Source organism: Leopardus geoffroyi, chromosome A1 (genome assembly GCF_018350155.1).
Source record: "Leopardus geoffroyi isolate Oge1 chromosome A1, O.geoffroyi_Oge1_pat1.0, whole genome shotgun sequence".
Classification (NCBI taxonomy): domain Eukaryota; kingdom Metazoa; phylum Chordata; class Mammalia; order Carnivora; family Felidae; genus Leopardus; species Leopardus geoffroyi.
In genome coordinates this window covers 40,813,683-40,838,672 of record NC_059326.1, presented here as the reverse complement: position 1 = coordinate 40,838,672, position 24,990 = coordinate 40,813,683, and the positions used below count along the sequence as shown (strand labels likewise).

The 24,990-nt window shown below is 34.9% G+C and overlaps 2 long non-coding RNA genes across 2 annotated transcripts in view; both read left to right on the top strand.

The window, feature by feature from the left end:
* LOC123579296 overlaps positions 1-24,990 on the top strand; it is a 59,058-nt gene that overhangs the window by 9,780 nt on the left and 24,288 nt on the right. The window lies entirely within an intron of this gene.
* Positions 12,536-17,431, top strand: LOC123579763. Its single transcript, XR_006703036.1, has 2 exons — positions 12,536-13,355; positions 17,201-17,431. It is a non-coding gene; the product is annotated as an uncharacterized LOC123579763 (long non-coding RNA).

Here is a 24,990-nt window from a genome sequence, read left to right as displayed (position 1 = left end):
ACTTTCTCATGACTTGTTTTCTCCAGTTTTATCTCTCCCTACTCTCACAGACTCACCAGGTATACCTCTATTTTAAGGAAATTATCTTTAAACACATGAACGTATACCTTGGAATACGCAGAACCATTACAATAGATATGACTATGTAGGAATAGTTTTAAGGGCTTGAATATTTTAGATCCTAATACTTCTCAGGTTCCATTCCCTCTATTTGCTCTATCAGTCATTCACCCTGCATAATTTAGTACAGGTATGGTGGGAACTTAGTCTAAATTATTTTGCTATAAGTCTTGGAAATCATATGGGAGAAAAAACAGCATCAAAACTGAATTAAGTGTATCACATATGAAAATATATGAGAAATCTGGCTTATTTCAAACTATGTGCAAATACTTACAAACAGACAAAACAAGCAGAACTGGTATGAAGTGCCCTAACAATCTAGAAGGTTTATGTAATAAGAGTTGGGGGTCAGACTATCAGAAGCCAGAAATTAGCAGTAAATATTCAAGTTCAGTAGGCAAGGACCTCACTCTGAGTAGAAACTATGGTAACAGTAACAGAACATTGAGGACATACAATATGTATGAATATAGATGATTATATATGTGTGTGTGTGTGTGTGTGTGTATACACAAATATATATATACACACGTATATTTGTGTGTACGCTGAAATTATGTACTGAAAATATGTATATATATGTATATGTGTGCTTATATAAAACTTTAAACACTCCTTTGGGCAACAAGGCATATTGATCAGGTCACTTAGAAAATAGAAAAGATTATGTAGGCAAGGATTTATCCATAGCAACATATTTACATAACTTCTTTCATTTTTTGAAAGTTGTAAAAAAAATTGCCTCACTCATAAGAACGTCTCAGGAGAAAAAAGAAAATACATATTAATACCATATAGAATGCCCAAATGTGTTTTATTTTCCACATGTTAAACATGAAGAATTATTCTCAGTCATTCTTAAGCAACCTCGAGCAACCAACTCAGTATTGTTAAGATATGCTGATTGTTTAAATCTAACAGTAGTGTTTTTCAAAACAACCAATTTAGTTTTGAGATATATACATATATATACAACACACACATATATGTGTACATATATGTAATATATGCATTACATATATATATTACATGTATATACCTTACATATATACTTAAAATATATGTATATATGTATTCGATATATGTTTGACATATATTTGAATTGGTAGTATGTATGTGCATACACACCCACAACTTTGGCTAAAACTATTTAAGATATTACCTAGTTTCCTTCTATTTCAGTATGTATTATCCAATAAAACATGTGAATATTTTATATCATTCTACAATATATTTATTGCAAATAATCTATCCTATCTTATTCCATATTGTAAATGCTTGTTTCTGTTTCTCATATTTTAAAAATAAAATTAGATTCCATTTGTTTGATGGATTATTTTAGCCAAAAAAAAAAAAAAAAGACAAATGACTATAAAATTGTATGAACTGTAAAGTTGTAACTCACAGTTACCTGAAGCAAGTGTATGACATAACCCAAGAAAGAAAAGGGCCATGTTACTAATGATATTTTAGAAGGTGACCAGATGTTTCATTACCATATTTAATTTCCTTCCCCTTCAACTTTAAAATAAGTGATTACCTGAAGCATTGATATAGTAGTTACAAATTGTATATCAGTTAAAAAGAGATAATGGGTTGGGGTGGCCAGCTACAGCTCCTAAGGATTTTACTCATTATGACTCTTGACAGGGGTATGGAAAATGAGAAGAGAATATGTTAAAATACATTTTTCATACATATCTTTCATGATTATATAAATATTAATGATTATATGGTCTTCTCATATTACACATTCTCTAAGACTTCACCTTTCCTAACCTAACTTTTAATTGAGTGTGCTCATACAGGAAATAATGTCTTTCAACACATTTTAAATATATCAGTTTTCTTTTTCAGAACTGTTTCCAAATTTTGTATTGTATATTTTATAGTTTCATAGGATGCTGAATACACCTTTTAAGAATAATATTTTTTGGTTTTTCATTCAACAATCATTTGGTAATATTAACACCTATATAGGTCTTGGTTTGCCACTTAGCAGTCCCACTGGAATGTTTTCAGGGAGTATTTTGCAATCAATTATCATCCAATAATTTTGAGTATTATGGAAGGTCAAAAACTCTTGTAAGGTAAGGTAGGATTCCAAACACAATGAGTTTACAATGTTAACTAATGATAATTTTCTTCCAAAACATTTTCAAACTTATATTTCAACAAGCTCTTTTTCTCTTCTTTTCTTTCCTTGTTTTTACTATTCATTGACATCACATTAACTCCATATAATTATATCTTCTATATGTGTACAACTCAGAATCTAAATATTTGTTTCTATATACACTAAATTTTGTATGTTGAAGTCACTTTTAGACTTCTACATAATTACAATGAGCCCCCTCTTATAAATAGAGACTGGAGTTTTTCTCATTATATATTCTCTATATAGTAAATCACTTACACTGACATATACCTAACACTCATGCAGTTTCAGTCTTAACTCTACTGCTTGTGAGTAGGAAAACAGTGGAGCATTTTTCTATCCATAACTGTTTAGCATTCTTTGAAAATTAGAATTTTGAAGTTTGCTTTCATCTGCAACACAGTAAGAACAATACCAGGTACTTTATTCTTTGGGATCTAAACACTCTGATTACATGGTCTTCAAAATGCTAAATTATTATTAGACATGTCTTATCAAATACTAAGGGGCCACATATTACATGTTAATAAAATACATAAATTCAGATTCTGGTTTTCTAGATTGAAGTGAGAGGTAGTATTTTTTTTTAGAAGCACTGACTGGGTCCTGAGATTCACTTCCTTAAAACTCCCATCATAATTGCTACTCTCATCACCATGTAGCCTTAGAGAATCTTGTCCTAAAAACGACCAAATTTAAATTTGTGCCCCTTCCTTTTCCGTGATTATACATAAGGTAAATCTGTAACATTTTAACACAAAGTATGGGCAGTGAAGGGTGGCCTGGGTGGCTTAGCTGGTTAAGTGTCTGACTCTTGATTTTGGCTCGGGTCATGATCCTAGGGTCATGGGATCGAGCTCCACGTCAGGCTCTGTGCAGAGCTTGGAGCCTGATTAAGATTCTCAATCTCTCTCTCTCTGCCCCTGCCCCTCTCCCCCCCACTCACGCTCTCTCTTAAATTAATAAATGAATGAATGAATGAATGAATAAATAAATAAATAAATAAATAAATAAATAAAATGGGATCTTCAAGTATGGCTTCTGTGGAGTTAAATGATTCCTTTTCTAAAAGTGACCAAATAAAAAGTTTTGAAAAAATTAGATTTAAATAGGGGACTCTAAGTCAAAAGTCTAGGTAAGCTATACATGGAAAATGATGTTTGCACCAAGTAACTAAACAAGTACTATGGTAACAAGTAACTGAGATCAAAATTCAATGGTCAATAACATCAGAGTCCAACTTAGTGGGACAAGAGGACTACAGTTAAAATGTACTCTACTATATTCAATTTCTCATAGACATAGTCTCCCTGAATCTTGGGCTCACTATTCTCAACAAAAGACCATCAAATTATCCATGGAAGAGGAAGAAAAAGGAGATTCATAAATTGGAGATGTTTTCTGCATGCATCTGGCCTGGAAGTGGCTCAACACTACCACTAAATTTCCACTGGTTGGAAGTTATCTCATGACCCCACGTAGACACCAAGTACCAGGGATATATATCCTCCTTTGAGCCCTGGGAGAAAAATGAAATAGTTTACTGAACACAGCATTGTCTCTTCTACACCGCTGTTACCTGGTTTCACCATATTTTTCTCTACTACCCATCAAAGCTATTGTTATCAAATTCTTTATTTTCTGATTCTCCTTTCTGTCTAAAAATGTTCTCTTACAAGGGACATGCTTTGCCATACGAATGGGTTGTGCTGAGGCTTTGAGGGAAACGGAAATACAAAACAATTAGATTTGAATACTGATGTCATAGGTGGGAGACTTTCCTGATTAAGACAAAATAAAATATATATTTTACGTATACATCATTGAACATATACAGTTCTAATTAAAAGACATTTCAAAGATGAAAGGATTACAAAAGAGACTATGGAGAAATTTATTCTTGGACAAGGATTTTTTGAGTTGTAAAATACAAGTTATCTTGGGCCAGAATGTTCCCTACGATAAAGATTTTTACTTTAAAACACTATTCTCTTTTTAAAAACTCCTTTTGAATCATGTATTTCCAAATTAAATGTGATTTCAGAATGATAAGTATGGAAACTGCAAAAGCTCTCATTATTTGGCCTGGTTTAAAGATGGAACTTGAGATTTGTATTAATAAATATAAATTAATCCCAGATTATTTCCAAGTAGGTATTTTGAGTGTGCTAACAATGTCTAAACAGCAATTTAGAGTTCATTTAAAAGCCCTAAGCAGTGTTTTATGTTGGCTTATTCACAAGTTTAAAGGTGTGAATGTCTTTTCCTGGAGGATCCTCTAACATAGCACCTGCCGCAAATGTTCACTTTATCACTCTTGCCAGTGGCTGTACACGCAAGAAACTAATTTTTAAAATTTATTTCTAAATCCACATTAGAGACATTATCTCACTAAGCTTCCCCCAAATCCCTATTATATTTATATTACTGATGAGGTAAGTAACACAGAGAGCACTAAAGGACTTTTCCAAGGTTATATGTATAAAAATGGTGCAGGGACCATCCCCCATACCTTCAGATGCCTGGTATAGCAACCCTATCTCTTAGCTTTGCTTTAGTTATTTTGCCCAAAGGAAAAGGTGTCCTTTTATAACAGACACCTAAACTTTTCCCAGGAGGGGAAACACTTTAATAGCATCATTTTTTAAAATACTGGAGCTTTCAAATCCAACCTTCTCCATATCCTCCAGGAGAATACATTATCAAATGTCTAATCTCTCTCTCCTGCCATCAATCACTCTTCTGACCCTCGGCCTTTGATCCCATTTTAAACAAACAATGTTCCATTCTAAACAAAATAACTACTAAAACTTCCCTTTGATCCAGTTAGCCTTTATATATAGCATTACTTCTTCCTACCATTCCAGAAAGGAAATGAACATGTAGTTGAAGTATACACTATATATGTTTATCACTCTTATTTCTTGACGTCTTGTATTGAAATGGTCTTCTAGGTTGAATCTGAAATCTCTTTTGGAAGCTACTATTAACCTCTTAATAACCAGCATCAGAAGTTTCTATCCAATTTTTTTCTTTTTTCTTTCCATTCTCTTTCCTTTCTTGTTCCTCCTCTCCCTCCTCTTCATTATCTCATTCTCTTCCTTCTCTCCATTTATTTCTTTATTCAATGACCTTCCTTAAATTTGGAAACATAATACTTGGACACAATGGAAATAAAATATTCAACCATTTATATTAATATTTGTCAGATGGGTATTACCATAATTTTAGGTAATATGGTTAACCTCTATCAATTTTTGTGATGTATGATTTAGTCCTGATTGGAAAACAGATATCACTCTAGGTATTTTAAGGAGGGAATTAAGTATACAGAATTGGAGGGGCACTTGTGGTTTGGGGTCCAACATATGAGGTGCTTAGTAGTTGTCATCCATGCACACAACAAGAAAAAAAGAGATGAACAAACTGAAAATATGCATCTCTTCTTTGATCTGTAAGAGAATTGAGATCAGGGAAAACTTCTGTCCCCAGAGTTGAAGAGACAGACAGACAGAAAGAAAGAAGATAACAATTTATGGAGGTTTTCTGTTTCATGGGAACTAGGACCAGGGAAAGAACACCTAAACTATAATTGGTGAATTGCTAGAAGCTCAGTGTGGACACGTTTGAGAATCAAAGTCTCCAAAAAGTCCAAGTTTTAAAGAGGCATTTGTACTGGCAGCCAGCCCAGGCCCCTGTGGCTGCTCAAATGGAAGACACCAGCCTATAAACCTCCAGGCCTGACCCCGCTGCCATGTGCGCGCTTGAGGTGAACTCTTCTAGCTGTGTACTTGAATATTACTGGCATGGCTCCTATCACTAGCTTCTACTACCATGGGCATGCCCATGTGAGATACTGCAGCCACTGAAGTGTGAACCTGCAATCTAAGCCCCTACAGCTGTGTATGGGCTCAGATTCAGTCCTATGTCCATTTACTGGCCTGCACCACTGGGCTAACCTATAGCTAGCCCTTTAGCTGTGCATCTTGCACAGTCCAGCCCAGCTCCCAACACCAGCCTCTACTGCTGAACACAAACCCAAGGGGAGACCCTGCAGCCATAAGAGTCCATACTGACTGCTAGGGCCCCCAATCTGATTGTGGCCTGGATCTGGCCTTGGCCCTTGTGACTGCTTGCACCACTAAGCTCCCCTCCAGCTCGTCTCCCAGCTGTGCATCCAGCACAGTCAGACCCCTATCACTTACATACACACTACAATGTTCCTATGGGAAGACTATGCTGCCACAGGAGTGCACAGACATCCACAGTTTCCACAGCTGCCTGTGGGCTCAGAGACAGCCCTATCTCCTCTCACTGGCCTGCATCATTAGGCTTCCTCCCAATTAGCCCCTCCAACTATGCATCTGTACATCACTGGCCTGACCCCTTTCACTGGCCTCCACTGCCATGTGTGTGTTCATGGGGAGACCCTGCAGCCACAAAAGTGCACAAACACAGCAAGGGACCCCGCAGCTGCCAGCACGCCCATAACTGATCCTAGCTCCACTGCCGGCCCTGGCCTTCACCACTTTGTGTGTGTCTGCAAACAGTCTCTAACACTACAAAGGCACCTGCAGCTGGCCCCTCACAGCTGAATATATGCACACCACCAGCTCCTGCCACCACCACTGCCTGTCCTTATCCCTAGCGCCTCATCCTAAAGATGCCACTGAACACCCCAACAGCCCTTGAAGCCACTGTGGGTCTCCCAAAGAAGTCACAAAGGATTGAGCAGTTGTCAATGTGGTGAATATATACAGTGGGATATGATGCCATTAAAATGGGGAATAAATTGCCATTTGTGACAACACAGATACATCTCGAAGGTATGCTAAGTGAAATAAGTTAAACAGGGAAACACAAATACTGCCTGATCTCAATTATATGTGGATCTACAAACATCAAACTCATAGAAACAAAGAGTAAAATGATACCTCCTAGGGGCTGATGGGTGAAGGAAATGAGGAAATGTTGGTCAAAGGGTATAAACATTCAATCATAAGATAAATAAGTTCCATGGTTCTAAAGTGCAGCATAGTGAGTATTGCTGATAATGCTGTATTGTATATGTGAAAGGATGAGAATAGAGCTTTAATTTTCTCACCATAACAACAACAAAATTGTAATTATGTTAGGTGAAGAATGTGTTGATGAACTATATTGCGCTAAGCATTTTGCATTATATATGTGTATAAAATCATCACATTATATACCTTAACATTACACAATGTTATATGTCAATTATATTTCAATAAAACTGGAAAAAAAATTTTTTAATCTACTGTGCAGAAACTGATGCAATCCTAATATAGTCTTTAGCTTATTTAACCTATTATACCAATGTTGATTTCTTAGTTTTGATAAATGTACGTGGTTATGTAAAATGTTAACATTAGTGGTAGCTAGGTAGAGAGTATACAAGAACTCAATTATATTTCCAGCTCTTCTCTAAATCTAAATTATTTATAAAAAAAGATATCAACCCAAAATTAAAAAGAAAAAAAAAGAAAGCAAAACAAAACAAGAGTTCTCTAGGGACACCCAAAGATAACAAGAAAGAAACCACAAGAGCAAATTTTACCCTCTTATACCACAGTTGCAGCAAACAATAAACACAGCATAACTCCGAGCGAGATAAATGTAAAACCGCACACTAAAACCTTTTTATCTAAGTGTTTAGCCCAGTACATTCTGTCCCACTTTCAACAACAACAACAACAACAACAACAACAGAATTACAAGGCATACTAAAAGGCAAAACACACAATTTGAAGAGACAGTGTGAACATTAGAGTTGTATATAAACCCGTTTTTAAGTTTAAAAAATAAAGGAGAGGAAAGTAGGCTGGATAATTTACAAAAAAGAAAAGAGGCAATACAAGGATTTGGCTGCTACTGATACCCATGAAATCTACAGCAGCTGCTGCACTATATAAATGCTTTTGCAACTACTATTTGAAATGGTACTGGGAGTTTTAGCCAGTGCAAGTAGACAAGGCAATTGGAGAGATAATACTCAGAATGGAAAAGTTATAAAGCTTGGTGGCAATGAATAAACTGAACTTTGGGGAAATGCAAAAAGTACATGAGGAAATTACTGCAAATAATAACAGAATTTAGTTACATAATAGGAAATACAATTACCAAGCAGATAAGGCAAAAAAAGTGTGAACCTCAGTCCATAGTTTTATTGTTAAAAGTTGTATTTGTATTTAAAAACATATATCCTTCATATATTTAAATGTATATACAGATAAAGCAAATTAATAATTTTATTAATGCTCTTCAGAACCAAGAAATGAGTGTAACAGAAGAAAAAACTAAAGTATAAAACCATAATTTAACTAAATCCCTTACATTTAAAACTTTAAATATCATTAGAGACTCATTTTCTTTTAAAAAATAAATGTTTACTTTTGCCCACGTAAAGACCAAATACCAGTAATAGTTAGGCAGAAACAAGCGTGACTAATGCCTAGACCTAGTGTCTACATATATTCTCCACTTAAAGGACACAAGGCTTCTAAATGAAATGACAAACCCTGGGTCTTGTCGAGATGTATGAAATGAAACTGTAATGTCATATGCCACAAAAGCAAATAAGCTTTCAAAGACAGATTGAAGTGTTCACTTGGCCAAAGAAGAGGTAATCGGGGCACTAAAAAAATGACTAACGCTGATTCAAACTGATTGAATATGTAAAAATCCAGTTTTACCAGGGTCAGCAATTAGGTCACCAACATCATTTAAAATGCCAAGCAAAGGGAAATAATTAAAAGTTAATCTTGTATTTTCTGAAATAACTATTACTGGACTGGAAATAACTATTACTATAACAACTATGTTGTTACATAGCCCTCTCTGATGAGAGAAATTCCTTTCTACAGAAGTCCACCTAATAATTGTGGAAAGAATTAGAAAATCATAATTTTGGAATCCCTAATGAAAAACTAATTCAAACAAGTCTTCTAACTGTGCAACTATTTTATAAAATGCTTATAAAAACTTTATAATTCCAATAATCAAACAACATCACTAAAAGTGAAATAATCTATTATTATCTGGGATATGACAAAATATCAGTACATGCCACAATTTCTAAAGTGTTCCTAGCAACAACATTTGAACCAAAATCTAATTCAACAATTAGAAGTAACTTTTAATTCTTACTCAGGTGGATAGGGTGAATAGAATTGCAAGTTAACACCTCAAGGGGTCAGATAAACAATTGAAATTCTCACACAAACAAATCAAAATATGAAATTTGTAACCATTTTGTATTTTGTAACCATTGGGAAATTTACATAAAGTAGATATCAAATGATGCTAAGGAGTTATTTTTAATTTTGTTATGGTGATATCACTGGTGCTATGTAATGGCCATTTTTTAAGAGATGTCAACTAATATAGAAGGGCAATGACATGCAGAAGATTTGCTCTAAAATATTTCAGCAGCAAAAAAGCTAACAAACACCAAAAAAAAAAAAAGTAGCTAAAGCTAAAGCACCAAATTACTGATATGAGTTGATCAGTTTGGGTGATGAGTCTTTAGAAGTTCAAAACCTTCTCTCTAGTCTTGCATGTTTGTAATATTTCATAGATAAGAAATTAAAAGCAGTGAATAAATAGATGAACGGCTAAAAAAAGAAAAAAAATAGGCTGGCAGAGAAAATAGAACAAAGAGTCACTATTCAAATTAAGCTTTGGAGAAAACAAATACAGAATAAGATCAATGCCAGGAATCCTAAAGCTTACATTCAACTAATAAAAAATGGCAGTAACAAAGTCTGGAGCAAGATAAAAGGAAATTTTCTTAATGCAATACAACCAGCTGCCCACTGGACTTCCTATGCTGAGAAGAAGTAACAATGATAATTTCCAACAGGTTAGAAAAGTATAAAGCTGCTTTCCAAGTAAGTTAAATATCTGTCTGGATAGTTCTTTTACCAGGATCCAGGTGCTGCAGAATAGATCCTGAAGTATCTCCAGATAACCCCAGGAGACCAGAGGAAGACAAAACTGTAAATGGAAAGCATCAACTCCAGTGTAAGCCTCAGGATAAATTCCTAAGTATAGGTCATAGAAATTGGAACTATGAGAGAAGAAATAGCGTATCTGGGACAAGATTCATGACAATGACACTAGTTGAACGATAACGTCTAATAGGAACTTGGAATCTAAAGGCTTTGAGATCCAGAAAAGTGGAGATACAGACCAACTGCCATGCATCCATTCACCCTCCATAGTCAGCAGAGGAAGACTACTTCTCCTAGTCTTAGGTGGACCATGTTTCTCCAAAGATGAAATCAAGTGAAGATTTATTTTTCATAGCATTTAAACAAGCTAACAATAGAAGTAAAACAATACCAAGAATTAAAAGTCCTTTCCAGCTTCCCTTGACACAATTAAAGAAGGATTCAAGGTCCATCAGATCAAGAGACAATAAAGGGAGCTACTTTCAATACTCCAGGCAAGGTGTTGAGCAGGAGATGGTGACCAGGTGTGGATCCTGTAGGTCCCAGAGGACTTGAGTTGACATCTTCTAGTGAGGGGGGTATTACAACTCTACAATGGGATTCTCAAACATGCAGGTGTAGGGGCGCCTGGGTGGCGCAGTCGGTTAAGCCTCCGACTTCAGCCAGGTCACGATCTCGCGCTCCGTGAGTTCGAGCCCCACGTCAGGCTCTGGGCTGATGGCTCAGAGCCTGGAGCCTGTTTCCGATTCTGTGTCTCCCTCTCTCTCTCTCTGCCCCTCCCCTGTTCATGCTCTGTCTCTCTCTGTCCCAAAAATAAATAAACGTTGAAAAAAAAATTAAAAAAAAAAACATGCAGGTGTAACAACAACTTCACTTACTAGAGATACTAAATGTCAGTTCAAACTGCTTCAGAAATATATATGGTGATGTTGTTATTTTTTCTGTTTAAAGCAGTATATTTTATTGTTTTGTTTGCAAGTTTATTGAGGTATAATTGACAAAACTGTAAGATATTTAAAGTGTAGAATGTGATGGTTTGACATATATAGTGTCAAAGGATTCCCCCCACCAAGTTAATGCACATATATAAGCTGACGTTCTTAAAGGTCCAAGTAATTTAGTTGTCATAATTTCCAGGTACATACTTTGGATTCAAAGTGTGATCTACGGCCCCAGCATTGGTATCACCTGGGGATTTTTTAGAAATAATGATCCCTTCGCAGAACTATTGAATCAGCAACTGCATTTTAAGAATATTCAAAGACAGTCTGTAGATACATCAAAATTTGAAAAGAACTGTTGTAGAAATCTGTGGAATTAGGAGCTAGATTACTCATTGTAAAAACAATTTACCAATCCTATTAAAATAAGTTAATTAAACCAAATACACTCTTAGTTTTCAAACACAGAATTTATACCCAGGTATATACATGTAGTACATTACAAATAAGTTGTATTACCATATTTTTAGTTTAAAATCTTCAGGTTCCAACTAACAACTGACCAAAGAGAAAATCTCACTGTCGAATAGCATTTGATTTGGAGGTCTAGGACCCAAAATTAATTTGTAAATTGGGATCCTAAATACTTTACTACGTATACCATAACTAGCATATAAATATACTATTAAATATACTACTGCAATAAAATCTTACATTTCAGAATAAGAAAACACAAATTTTCAAATGCAAAAAGAGAAGGAGAGAAGAGAGAGAGAGAAAGAGAGAGAGAATGAGAGAACAGGAAATTAGGCATTTTGAAAAATCAAATGAATTTAGTACAAAAACTAAATAGAAAATTTAATAGTCTCAACTGAGAAATTAAACACTTAAAAATTATAGTGTCTCTAATATCCATAAAATAAGAAAAAAGACATTATGTGGTAGGAATAAACAGATTTGTGAAATTTTAATATATTTTTCTAAATTTGGGAGAAAAATTCAACTAATGAACTGAGTAATACTATGAACATAGATAACAATAGAAATTTGAATCTGAGGACAGAAACTGAATATTCTTCCAAAATGCAGGTGATATGAACCAAAATGGAAAGTGTTAATGAAAACGTAAAATGCTTGATGATCCAAAATTTCTCTTATCCTTCTTTACAGGCATTTCACAGGGAGAAAAATGAGATACCTGAGATGTTATAAAAATAAAATAAAATTGTAACTGAAAATGTTCCAAAGCAGAAGAAAATAAATCAATTAAAATAAAAATCGAAAACAGCAACAAGTGTAGAAATGTTTACAGGAAGAGGAAAATAGTTATCCACAAAGGAAAAAAGAGTCCAGTTGGCATCAAAATTTTCAAAAGCAATTCTGGACACAAAAAAACAGTATCAATTTCGAGTTATTTTTTGCAAGCTATAGAGGCTAACACCGGCTTTCTTAAACAAATAGGGGATTGATTGGAGTGCTGCTACAAGTGGATCATATAACTAATATCGGTATAGATGAGTAGGTTCAGAAATTAAAAAAATAAATAAAGACATTTCACAGCTTACACTGCAGAGATAATTTGGTCAGGAAACTACTGTTACCACTACTGGGTGCTGCCCTTGCTGAGGGCAGACATGAACAGGGAGTTCCAGCTTCTCTGTCATCTCGCCTTCAATCTCTCTCTCAATCTCTCTGTCTCTGTCTCCCCAGCTTCAGTGCTTTAGGAAAAACAATGTACTTGACTGATGCTTCTTCTGATGCTTACACCTTAACTATTAGTGGCTGATGAGAAGAAAAATTCCTCTCATTATGATCCTACAGGTATGATGCAACAAAGCATCACACTAACATTATGAAACTTGGAAAGCTACCCCAAATACCAAGAATTGCCCTACCTTTTATCACTTGATGTTGTGATACGAGTAGAACCTCAGGAATCCCTATCGTCCATTCTTCTGTCTCCACAAGCTCAGTGCATGACAGAAATCTTAACTCCTCTGTCACCACCAGAATTAGTCATCTCAGAGAGTCAGGTAACTGCATATCTTGCGTAGGACTCAGTCACGAGGATCTTCAAATACACAGGAGGCAGGCTGACCTTCCAACAATAGTGGAAGCATGTTGATTCATAATGAGAGCACTTCATTCATAATGAAAGTATATTGTGATTCATAATGAAAGTACTTCTCTTTGGAATTCTCATAGCATGATATCAGATTCCATAATCACAGGGGATAATGGTAAAAACTATCTAGTAAATATTAGTGTATATTAGCGTCAACCCCACTTCTAATATTTGGTCTCAAATCTATGAAATTTGAAAATGGGAAGAACAGTAATCTAGTTTATTAGGTCAAAAAGTATACAATATCCTAAGGAACAGCACCTTTACTCTTCTGAACTGTAGTCTTCTAGCATTTCAATAAAATAGAAGGCTATATTTTCTGGCTGATACAGCGTTATGATAAGACAGGTATATCACATGGCATCAACTCTTTATTTCTTTCACTGCAAAAAGAGTTTTTCTTCAGGAGCACAGTTGTACGGTTTAATAAGTTTTAACAGATCCAGTAAACATACCGATACAATTAATAGAAATATGATGGGTAGGATAATGTGTCCTATGTCTGATCCTGCTGTCCCCACTGTTATAGGAAAAGTCCAAGGCAATTAATTTGTTTTCCATCTATTCTTCTTCTCCCCAATATTTAGTACCTGGAATGACAGTAGCCCAGTCCTCAACTAATTTCTGCTTTAGGAAAAAGCTATAGGAGCCAACTCTTTATGTGAATGTGCTAGAAAACGTGAAGTGTAGGTTATTAAGATAGAAGGGCATCTCACTGCAGATATGACAGACTCAGCAGAGGCTATGTTTCTGTCACTGACCCTAGGTTCCTTCTTTTAGTCATTCATGGACCCGGCCTGGTCCAGTGATGGCTGTGTGAATGCTGAAAATTTAAAACTGTGGGCAATATTGAAAGGTTGAGGATACTTAAGTATAGGTTACCTCTAGTAAAACAGGAGATAACAAAAATAAAACAATGCATATGAGCAAACAAGATTAAGGGGTCAGATAATTTTTTTTTTTTTACTTTTTAACAATGTTTATTTATTTTTGAGATTGAGAGAGCAACAGAGAGTGAGTGAGTGGGGAGGAGCAGAGAGAGGGGGAGACACAGAATCTAAAGCAGGCTGCAGGCTCTGAGCTGTCAACACAGAGCCCCATGTGGGGCTCGAACCCATGAACCACCAGATCATGACCCCAGCTGAAGTTGGACGCTTAACTGACTGAGCCACCCAGGCACCCCTCGATAATTTTCTTTAAGCAATAGTTCTTATGTTGGCCTGACAGATGGCATCTTCCTTGATGGGTAATTATGTTTTATACCATTCACTGTGGCGTCCCTAAACAGAGCCTGACCTCTATCCTTTTCAACAACATTGTAAATACACAAGATTTTATAATTAAATATATTCTAATTTACAACAATTAAAATTAGTTGCATTTATTGTTCTGAATTTAGAACTCATACAGTAGATGATATCAAAAGTGAATTAAAATGTATGGAACTGACTAGTTGTCAGTGGCAGAAAGCAAAGAACTCTAGTTATTTGTTAATCTGTGGCAAAATATTTCACAAAACTGTAACCTGTGTTATTCTCAGTGGCGGCTCATGTTGCCAAGAACCTGAGCATTACTAGAACCATCCCGTAAATCTCAAAATGTAACTGTGTGTTGGATGCTGCTTTTGACTTTTACCAAATTATTGCAAGAACTGAGGCTCATTATAACAGGTGGTTGTGAAGATGCAGCCTTAGCAGAAAGTAAGACTGAAAAAATTTTCCCAAGAGACTCAGTAGAAGCCAGGCAAATCAAACAGCCAACTATCAGATATCAGATGGTACCTTTCCACCACAGCCTGTAATTTTGATGCCCTCAAGTTTGCCATAAATCTAAGAGAGAGGAAAGGGCTCAGCAAAAATGCATTGATAATAGACAAAGTCAGATTCAGTGCTTTGTCTAGACAAGGTTTTCCATGTGTTCCCTTGCCCATATAACTGACTGAAAGAAAACATATCCAAAGCCAAATCAGTTTCTAGTGATTTGTATTGCCAAAGATACCACAAACCTGGCCTGCAAAGCACAGTGGCTGTTTGATTCCTAAGGCAAACTCTGGGCTTCAAACCTGTACCAGATGGAAGCTGGCCGTGAAAGCCATACAGTCACAGTAGACATTGAGCAGGGAGACTATTCCCAGTGAGCAGAGCCAGAGTCTACAGAACACAATGAGACAGGAGTCAACCCAGAGAGTAAAACTAGTGTTTCTACAAGTAATTTACAACACTGCCAACATAGGCATTTTTCAAAATTCTTGCTCAACAATATTTTATAACTCCTGTGGATCAGGGACTGCCTGGAATCTCTGATTCTTTTGTTTTCTTTTCTTCTTCTTCTTCTTCTTCTTCTTCTTCTTCTTTATTTTAGTGTAGTTGACACACAATGCTACATTAATTTTGGGTGTACAACATAGTGATTTGACAAGTTTAAACATGATGCTGTGCTCACCACAAGTGTAGCTACCATCTGTCACCGTACAATGCTATTGCAATTCATTGACTATATTCCTTATGTTGTGCTTTTTATCCCCAAGACTAATTCATTCCTTAACTGGAAGCCTGTATCTCCTGCTTGCCTTTACTTATCTTGACCATCTCCCCATCCCCCACCCCTTTGCCAACCGTTTGTTCTCTGTGCTGACAGGTCTGATTATGCTTTTGTTTTGCTGTTTATTCATTTGTTTTGTTTTTTAGATTCCACATATGAGTAAATTCATATGGTATTTATCCAATAATTCCACTACTGGGTATTTACCTAAAGAAAACAAAACACTAATTTAAAAGCATATATATATATATATATATATATATATATATATAGGCTTTTATGCTGCTCATACAGCACCAATGGATACTGGCTGCGAATTGTTAAGATATATTTTTGTTAGATTATAGGTCACCAGACCACAAAATGCTACATCCAAAATGATAAAGTCTACACCAAACTTAGAAATTGTAGACCTGGATATGGATGTGAAAACTATTAGACTTGAGTTGCTTCATTTCAGGGAAGTTGGAGTTTGTGTTATTGCTAGAGGCAAGTCTGAGCATTGCTATGCCACATGTAATGTCCTCTTTTTCAGAGTACAGATGCAAAAGCATCTCTGAGTTTTAGGTATGTAACTGAGGTCAGGTTTTTGGGAGTCAGATTTTTGGGCCCAACCACGACAGAAACAAGGCCAGACCTGAACGTCAAAGCACAGTTGAGGCTTTATTGGGGCAATAGCACTAGCTGAAGGGAGACACAACACCAACAGAAAGTAGGCCTCCCCAAACAAAGAGGAGGTCCTGCTTATATAGAGGAAGTCCCCACTCAGTTTCCACCCTAGCACAATGCTAATAAGGGACAGAAAAGTGACTTGTTCTGATTGGTTGATATTGGCAGGTGAACTCAGGGAGCTCATTGTTTTTTAAAGCTAAGGTCTTTGAGGTTTGTGGAGCCTCTGTTTCTTCCATGAACAAGATATGGCTGTGGCTGTTGTTTGTAAGGCTTGCTTATATATTGGCCACAACCTGGTTTTGCTTGGTAAGAGAAGAGGTTCAGCAAAAACAGCCAAGAGGAAGTGCCCCAGGTATATAATGTTTTTCCTTAGGGGCTTGTTCCCATGGTCCCTGGCTGTTTAGGGAAGGCATATGGTGACCAAGGTAGGCAAGACATGCTTTCTCCACTTGAAGCTAAAGATGTCAGTGTGATAAGTACTTGATAATGAGGATGTAAACAAAAATGATAGTTTTAACATTACTGTGAGAATTTATGTGACACAGATACAATTATACTTTTATCTCATTCTTCATCAATGATATAATAATACTACATGTATTCACTCTTAATTCAAAACATCCTTGAAATGTTTTTTTAATGACTCTCCTTTCAAATTTTGCAGGTATAAAACTGTATGTCAGCAAAAAGTGACTGACAAGAAGAAAAGAGTTAAACCTGAGAGACCTAATGCATAAGAGAATGTTGGAGAGATTTTATTTTCCTTTGTCACAGATGGGAGAAATTTGAAGAGGACTAATGGTTTAGAGAACATTCCTATATACTATAAAATCTGGAGACCTGCCCATTAGAATCTGTATCTATGCCCATAAAAGATCTACATCTTGAAATCAAAGCTTCTGTCTTATATTTGTGTTTTATTTACGTAGCTTAATCCAGCTAATAAGCTAGATCTAACTAGAAAACTCTTATATATGCCTTTCTTTGTTCTTAATAGATGGAAAGGTAGAGGACTTTCTATGACGATATTATGTTGGGAACATATTCTATGACGATATTATGTCGGGAACATATTCTATGACGATATTATGTCGGGAACATAAAGTATGCATCTTTGAAACTGGACGTTCCTTGCAAGGATAAATGTCTTTTTAAAATCTTATCTTTGTTGGGGCGCCTGGGTGGCGCAGTCGGTTAAGCGTCCGACTTCAGCCAGGTCATGAGTTCGAGCCCCGCGTCGGGCTCTGGGCTGATGGCTCAGAGCCTGGAGCCTGTTTCCGATTCTGTGTCTCCCTCTCTCTCTGCCCCTCCCCCGTTCATGCTCTGTCTCTCTCTGTCCCAAAAATAAATAAACGTTGAAAAAAAAAATTAAAATCTTACCTTTGCAAAAATGCAAAAGGAAAAGTCATTTTTAACATCTTTTTAAAGGTGTTTTGAATTTAGAGTAAATGCAATGAAGTGTCTCCATCGCCCTGATCAAGGGGAGGGATGAAAGTACAGGCACATGTCTGTCACTTAGCAAATTCTCATAACAGTGTCAAACCTAAATCTGGTGTAAAAAGGACTTGTATTTATGGTAGGAACTCTGCAAACCATTAACTGTTTTGTGTATATGTATAAGCAGCTCAAAATAATTTGTGGTAAAAGCACTAATGTTAATAAATTTCCATATCTTAAAAGACTTACTGCCGGTAAATTTGTGGAGCCACTTAAAAAAATTTCTACCTAAAGACAGTTTTATCTTCTCCTTACTTGTTTTCTCTTTTTCTCTCTATTTCTGAGCTTAGAATATTTACTGTTTTGCTTCTTCTCAACTCAGCCTCTATTTCTGCAGATGGCCTAATGAATACATAAGCACCACATAACTATGAAAAGTTAAAATGGAGGAGCCAAAACCAGGCTAGTGAGCAAGGCAATTGTACTAAATCTACCTTTTCTGTAATATTCTGGCAGCTCAAAAATTTCCCGACTGGAATATTTCTTTGAATATATGCTAATTTTCATAGAATGATATGCACTTTAGAGGATGTAAAAACAAAGTTTGCTCGTATTGTAGGTAGATACTCCAAGTGTGCACATAGCTGTCTGTTAAGTATCTGCACAGAGACCTGTTATTAAGATCAAATTTGCAAGGAAACTTTGTTATATGCTTGGGCATAATAAGAATTCAGACACTTTTTTACCTATTATGGGAAAATATATACAAACAAAAAAATATAAAATGGTACTATACCAAAATAAAAAACAAGTCTCTGAAATGATCCTGTGACTCTAGAACTCTTCCTAAAGGAAAACTGTTTTCTGATTGGAGTATTCACTTCTTTAAGTGATCACTCCATAATATACATTATATGAATTTATATCTACTTTTCATATAAATGTTTTTTTACTCTCTAATGTCTTTCCATTTTGGAAATTAAAAGTTTAACTCACTCATGCTCATTTTACTATTGCTCACTTTTTTTTTTAATGTTTATTTTTTATTCATTTTTCAGAGAAGAGAGAGAGAGAGAGAGAGCAAGGGAAAGGTAGAGAGAGAGAGGGACAGAGAGAATCTCAAGCAGGTTCGGCACTGTCAGCACAGAGCCCGATGTGGGGCTCGAACCCACGAACTGTGAGACCATGACCTGAGAGAAAATCAAGGGTTGGACACTTAACCAACCGAACCACCCAGGCGCCCCTATGGCTCACTTTCTATATTCATATTAACTTTATTTAGGTAGAAACTAATTCAAGTCAGTTAGTTAGTTTAAATTAGCATACTTTTATATTGCCTGGTTTCAAATCCTGACTAAAACTCTCTCAAAAAATATATACATATATTAGCATATATTCATTTTGAGAAAGTTACATGACTTTTATGTTTCTTAGCTTTATAATCTATAATGTCAAGACAACTGGCCATATTGGAGGCAGTTATGTGATTATGTGAGAGAATGCATATAAATTAGTTAGAATAATACCTGGCACTTTTAACTACGTAATAAAATTATCTAACATTGTAATCATTTTGCCATTAAACCTATAGAAGTATACAAATATTTCCATGATAGTTACATTCCCACCTTTTGTTACATATATGTTAGACAGTATGATAAGCCATTGCTAACATCTTTTGCCTTTTCCACCTAATCTCTGTGTCAGACAAGATGGTTTCCAGTTACATTCAAGTATAAAATAACTTTTTCAATTATCAAAGTATAGTAATTTAATATTTATTTCTATAGACATAATTAGATCATCCATGCTTTCCAGATAAATTGACCCCCAAAACTGAAAATCTTTGAAAATATTATGTTTACAGCATTATGGCTATGCTAACAATGTTGAATACACAAACCAAATTGGGAGTTAGAATTACACTATCTTCATCATAGCTTCATTGCCTTCATTCCTGCCGAGTTGAAGACAAAACATCTAAAATCGTAATTTTAAATACATTATTTTTAAATTTTCCCTTATTCAAAATCAGGTCCCAATTTGCTTCATAAATGGGCCATACTCCTTTTAAATATTCTCATTTGATATTACTAGTATTCTTTCTTTTGTTTTTGCATATACAATGAACAAATGTCTTTATCCTAAACACATTGGCATTCTTCTATATTAAACTATAATCTCCAGAGACTTTTACCCTCCTGCTTTTCTCTGCTACAGCTGCTTTCTAGGACTGTGTTACAGCTAAATCCTGGGAGTTTATTCATTGCACTTCAGTCATAGGTCAGTATTTGATTTATATATGCATCGTATGCCTTAATTTTCTTGATTGTCTTCACATTTTGCCTTATTTGCCTTCACAATTGATTCCTATTTTGGTTGTGTTGAATTAAAATTTCCAAATCAGGGACACCCGGCTGGATCAGTGTAGAGCATGTGACTCTTGATCTAGGGGTTGTGAGTTCAAGCCCCACATTAAGTGTGTAGTTTAGTTAAAAATAAAATCTTAAAAAGTAATAAAATAAAAAAATAAAAATTCTAAATCATTCTGTATTAGAAAGTTGAGGCATTTCTCCATTTAGTTATAGAAAAACGTGTAGACAATCTGATTTGCATTTTGTGGTGGTTAAATATATTCTTCTACAAATCTTTAAAGCTTATAATTTTATTCTTATAGTTTTGAAATCTCCATGAGAATATGCTTTTCTATGGGCATTTTAAATATAAGCAGCTTGACATTCTATGAGCTATTTTCGTTCGGACACTTATGCCTAATTGCAATGCTAGAGTATTATCTACTGTTATCAATTCAGAATTGCCTTTCCCACTGTTTAGTCAACTCTTTTTTTCTTTCAAAACTATTATTAACATTAACTTCTCTGACATTGATTTTTGACATTTTTAGTTTTGTTATTCTCAGATAGTGGTGTTGTTTCATGGTATTTGGTTCTTATGTGAAATGTGTGCATGTGTGTGTTGGAAGGACTAAATGACTTCTCAAATTCCAGTATATACATTTATTATTTATGAATGCTATTCTACTCCTTCATTCCCTCGTTTACCCAGTGTTCACTTTCTATAAGTTTATTTTTGTCATTCTTTGATTTCTTTCCTCCCTTCCTCCCTTTCTCCCTTTCTTCCTTCCATCCTTCCTTCCTCCTTTCCTTTCTTTCCCTAAAGAAATGGAGCTGTAGTGTGTTTTTGTACGATAATAACATCTTTACCCAAAATTGATTTCTTTTGATTATCCTTTTATGATTTATTAATTTTATTTTATACTCATACTCAATAAAGAAGAATTGAGTTAATAAAAACAAGTAGTCTTTATGTAGTAAGTATGTAGCACTTTTTTCTTTATTTCTGAGCAATAATAATGATATTATTTCTCAATTAATTAGGATTTAAAATATACAGATTGAAGTAAAAGCAATGTTAAATGGTTGAGTCTAAGAGGTAGAAGAAAGGTATTTGCTATCTGGAGTAATAAAGTTCAATTTTATATAAACTACAAGGATAACACAAAAAGGGGTATTTAAGTAACAAAGCGAAACAGTATCTACTTCCAAATTCTATCAAGGATCTTATCATTATTTATAAGTGTTATGATGGACTCAATACTATCAATAATATTAAAATTCTAGGAAACATAAACTGATAGTAGTTACCTTCCACTGGTAGTCTCATAAAAAAAGCAGAAAATATGTTTTTGGTAAAAGGTATCCTGAAAATATCTCCTATACTACTATGCTGCTGGAGCTAATATGCATTATTTGATGTTAACACAATGATCTTACTCCTAGCTGTTCAGGAGGTTTATTTGTGGGTCTTTCCAACAAAGAAACACTATGCAACTACCAATCAAAAATAGCTCAAAGAAGAACATAAATGTCTTTATATGTTAAAAAGTTTCATGGCTGAGTTTTGTTGCCTAGTTACAGGTAAAAATAACTGTCAAGAAGAACTGTCTTAAGTACAAATACTGCTGTGTCACCAATAACCTGCATTTTAGTGGCACAAAAAATCAAAATGCAAATTTCATTATGCTCCAAGATTCTGTGCATGAAGAATTTTGATAAGGCATATTGGTGATGTCTTCTCTGCTCCATGATATCTGGAGCTTCAGCTGATAAGACTTGAATGACAGGAGGTACTTCAAGAAGCTAGGCGATGGAGAAAGGGGAAGTCTCTTATACAGTTGATGGGAGTACAAACTGATGCAACCATGCTAGAGAGCAATATGGAGGTTCTCAAAAAGTTAAAAATAGAACTACCCTACAGGCAGCGACTGCACCACTAGGTATTTACCCAAAGGATACAAAATACAGATTTGAAGGGGTACGTGCACCCCAATGTATATATATATAGCAGCATTATCAACACTAGCAAAACTTGGAAAGAGCCCAAATGTCCATCAACTGATGACTGGATAAGGAAGAGGTGGCATATATATACACAATAGAATACTACTCAGCTATCAAAAAGAATGGAACCTTGTCATTTGTAACATGAATAGAGCTAGAGTGTATTATGCTAAGTGAAATAAGTCAGAGACAAATACTATATGATTTCACTCATATGTGGAAATTAAGAGACAAAAACAGATGAACATAGAGGAAGGAAAAAGAAAGAGAGAGGGAAGCAAACCATAAGAGACTCTTAACTACAGCGAATAAATTGAGGGTTGATAGAGGCAGGTGGATGGGGGAAGGGTTAAATGGGTGCTGGGTATTAAGGAGGGTACTTGTAATGAGCACTGGATGTTACATATAAGCAACGAATCACTAAATTTTACACTTGAAATCAATTTTACCATACATGTTAACTCACCAGCATTTAAATAAAAACTTGAAAATAAAAAAAATAAATTAAAAAGAAGCTAGGGGATGCATTAGACTGGAGGCATCTTTACTATCCTTTGCATGGTACCAGAGTTGTGATGACTCCAAGGCTAGAATCAAATAGCTCTTTCAAAAGGCATTCTATATGCAGGTTTTATATTTGGTTTGTACTTCTCTAAGCAGAGTACTAGAGTCCAGATAGAACATCCCAAGAGGCAGCAACCAAATACCAAGGGTTGTGATGGAACAATGCACGGACTTTTCTGACTTAGGTTCAGAATTTACATGTTAAGTTCTATTCTCTTGGTTAGGAGTAAGTTACAAAAGCCAACCAACGCTTAAGAGGATTAAGAGAATTAGACTTCATTTCTTAATAGGAGAATGACAAGACCACGCAGTAAAATTAGAGCCTATGGGATGGCTAATGTTATTGTGTACATCTTTGCAAAATAACATTTCCCACAATATTTCAGAAACATTTGACTGTTTAAGAAGAAATACATAATTCACAATACAGTTAAATATGTATTTATTATTACTTCTCATAATAGCGCAATAAATAAAATTTGCCTGTGTAAATTGTGGTAGGTAAGCAAAATCTTTGATTATTCTACATTCATGGATGGACCTTGAGGGCATTATGTTAAGTGAAATAAGTCAGACAGAGAAAGACAAATGCCATGTGATCTCATATGTAGAATCAAAGAAGAACAAACTCATAGAAACAGAACAATTGATGGTTATCAGAAGCAGAAGGTGAGGGAAATGGGTGAAGATGATCAAAAGGTATAAACTCTAGTTAAAAGACAAATAAATTCTTTGGATGTAATGTATAGCATGGTGACAATGCTGTATTGTATACTGAAAAACTGTGAAGAGAGTGGATCTGAAAGTTCTCATTACACACAAAAATATTATAACTATATGAGGTGATAGATAAACTAAACTCATTGTGGTGATCATTGTGTAATAGATACATATATCAAATCATTGTTATACACCTTCAAACAATAAGTGTTACATATCAATTATATCTCAATAAAACTGGAATTGTTTTATTATAGAAAGCAAAGCATATCATAAACATTTGGATAAGTTCAGATATGCTTATAATAAAAGATATAATAATTGTTTTAATTAGTCTGTAGCACCAATATAATAAAAATGAATTAAACTTAAATTTCAGTAGTAAAAATAACTCTAATGGAAACCAAATATCATAGGAATAGGGAATTATTAAATATAAACACAAAAATGATTAACTAGAAAACTGTTATTTTGACAAAATAATTTAAAAGTTATTGGTTTGTGGGGCACCCGGGTGGCTCAGTCAGTTAAGCGTCCAACTTCGGCTCAGGTCGTGATCTCACGGTTCGGGAGTTCGAGCCCCGCATCAGGCTCTGTGCTGACAGCTCGGAGCCTGAAGCCTTCTTCGGATTCTGTGTCTCCCTCTCTCTCTGCCCCTCCCCCAAAATGCTCTGTTATTCTCTCTCAATAATAAATAAACATTAAAAAAAGTCCTTTTAAAAGTTATTGGCTTGTAGTGATAAAATACATAAAAATTTAATGAAGAAAATATCCACAAATAGACAAAAAATTACAATGAGAAAGACATACAACCACATTTATAAGATTAATTTAATAACTTCAAGAGATAATTTACTTCAAAATAATTCACTTCAAAAAATTTGAAGGTTTCATTCTAATTATCTTAGTTATTTGAGAAAATATAAATAGAGAAATAATTCAAGAACAAACTGTAAGTATCCAAGAACACTAATAACTATAAACATTAAGAAAGCTTCCAAAAATACTTTCAGGGATAAGTAGTACCTATGCCATTTTAACTTTTCCAAAGTAATAAGGAGAAGGAAACTTGCCAATGGCACTTACTGAGTTAGCGTTACCTGAAACAGTAACAAAATGGAAATAGCACACAGTGGTGTTACACACATTAATTTCATTTATATATATTGATGCAAAAGTTATAAGCATGATATTACCTCATAGAGGCTATCGCATGCTAAAGGAGTTATGGCCATTCTATTAAGAAGTGGATTCATTCATGGATAATAGATTTGTTAACACTAAGACTGTTGTTCATACATTTCACTACGCTAAATGAAAAAAGAAAACATATATTTTGATATGTGTTGAAAAGTTTGTTTCACAAACACTT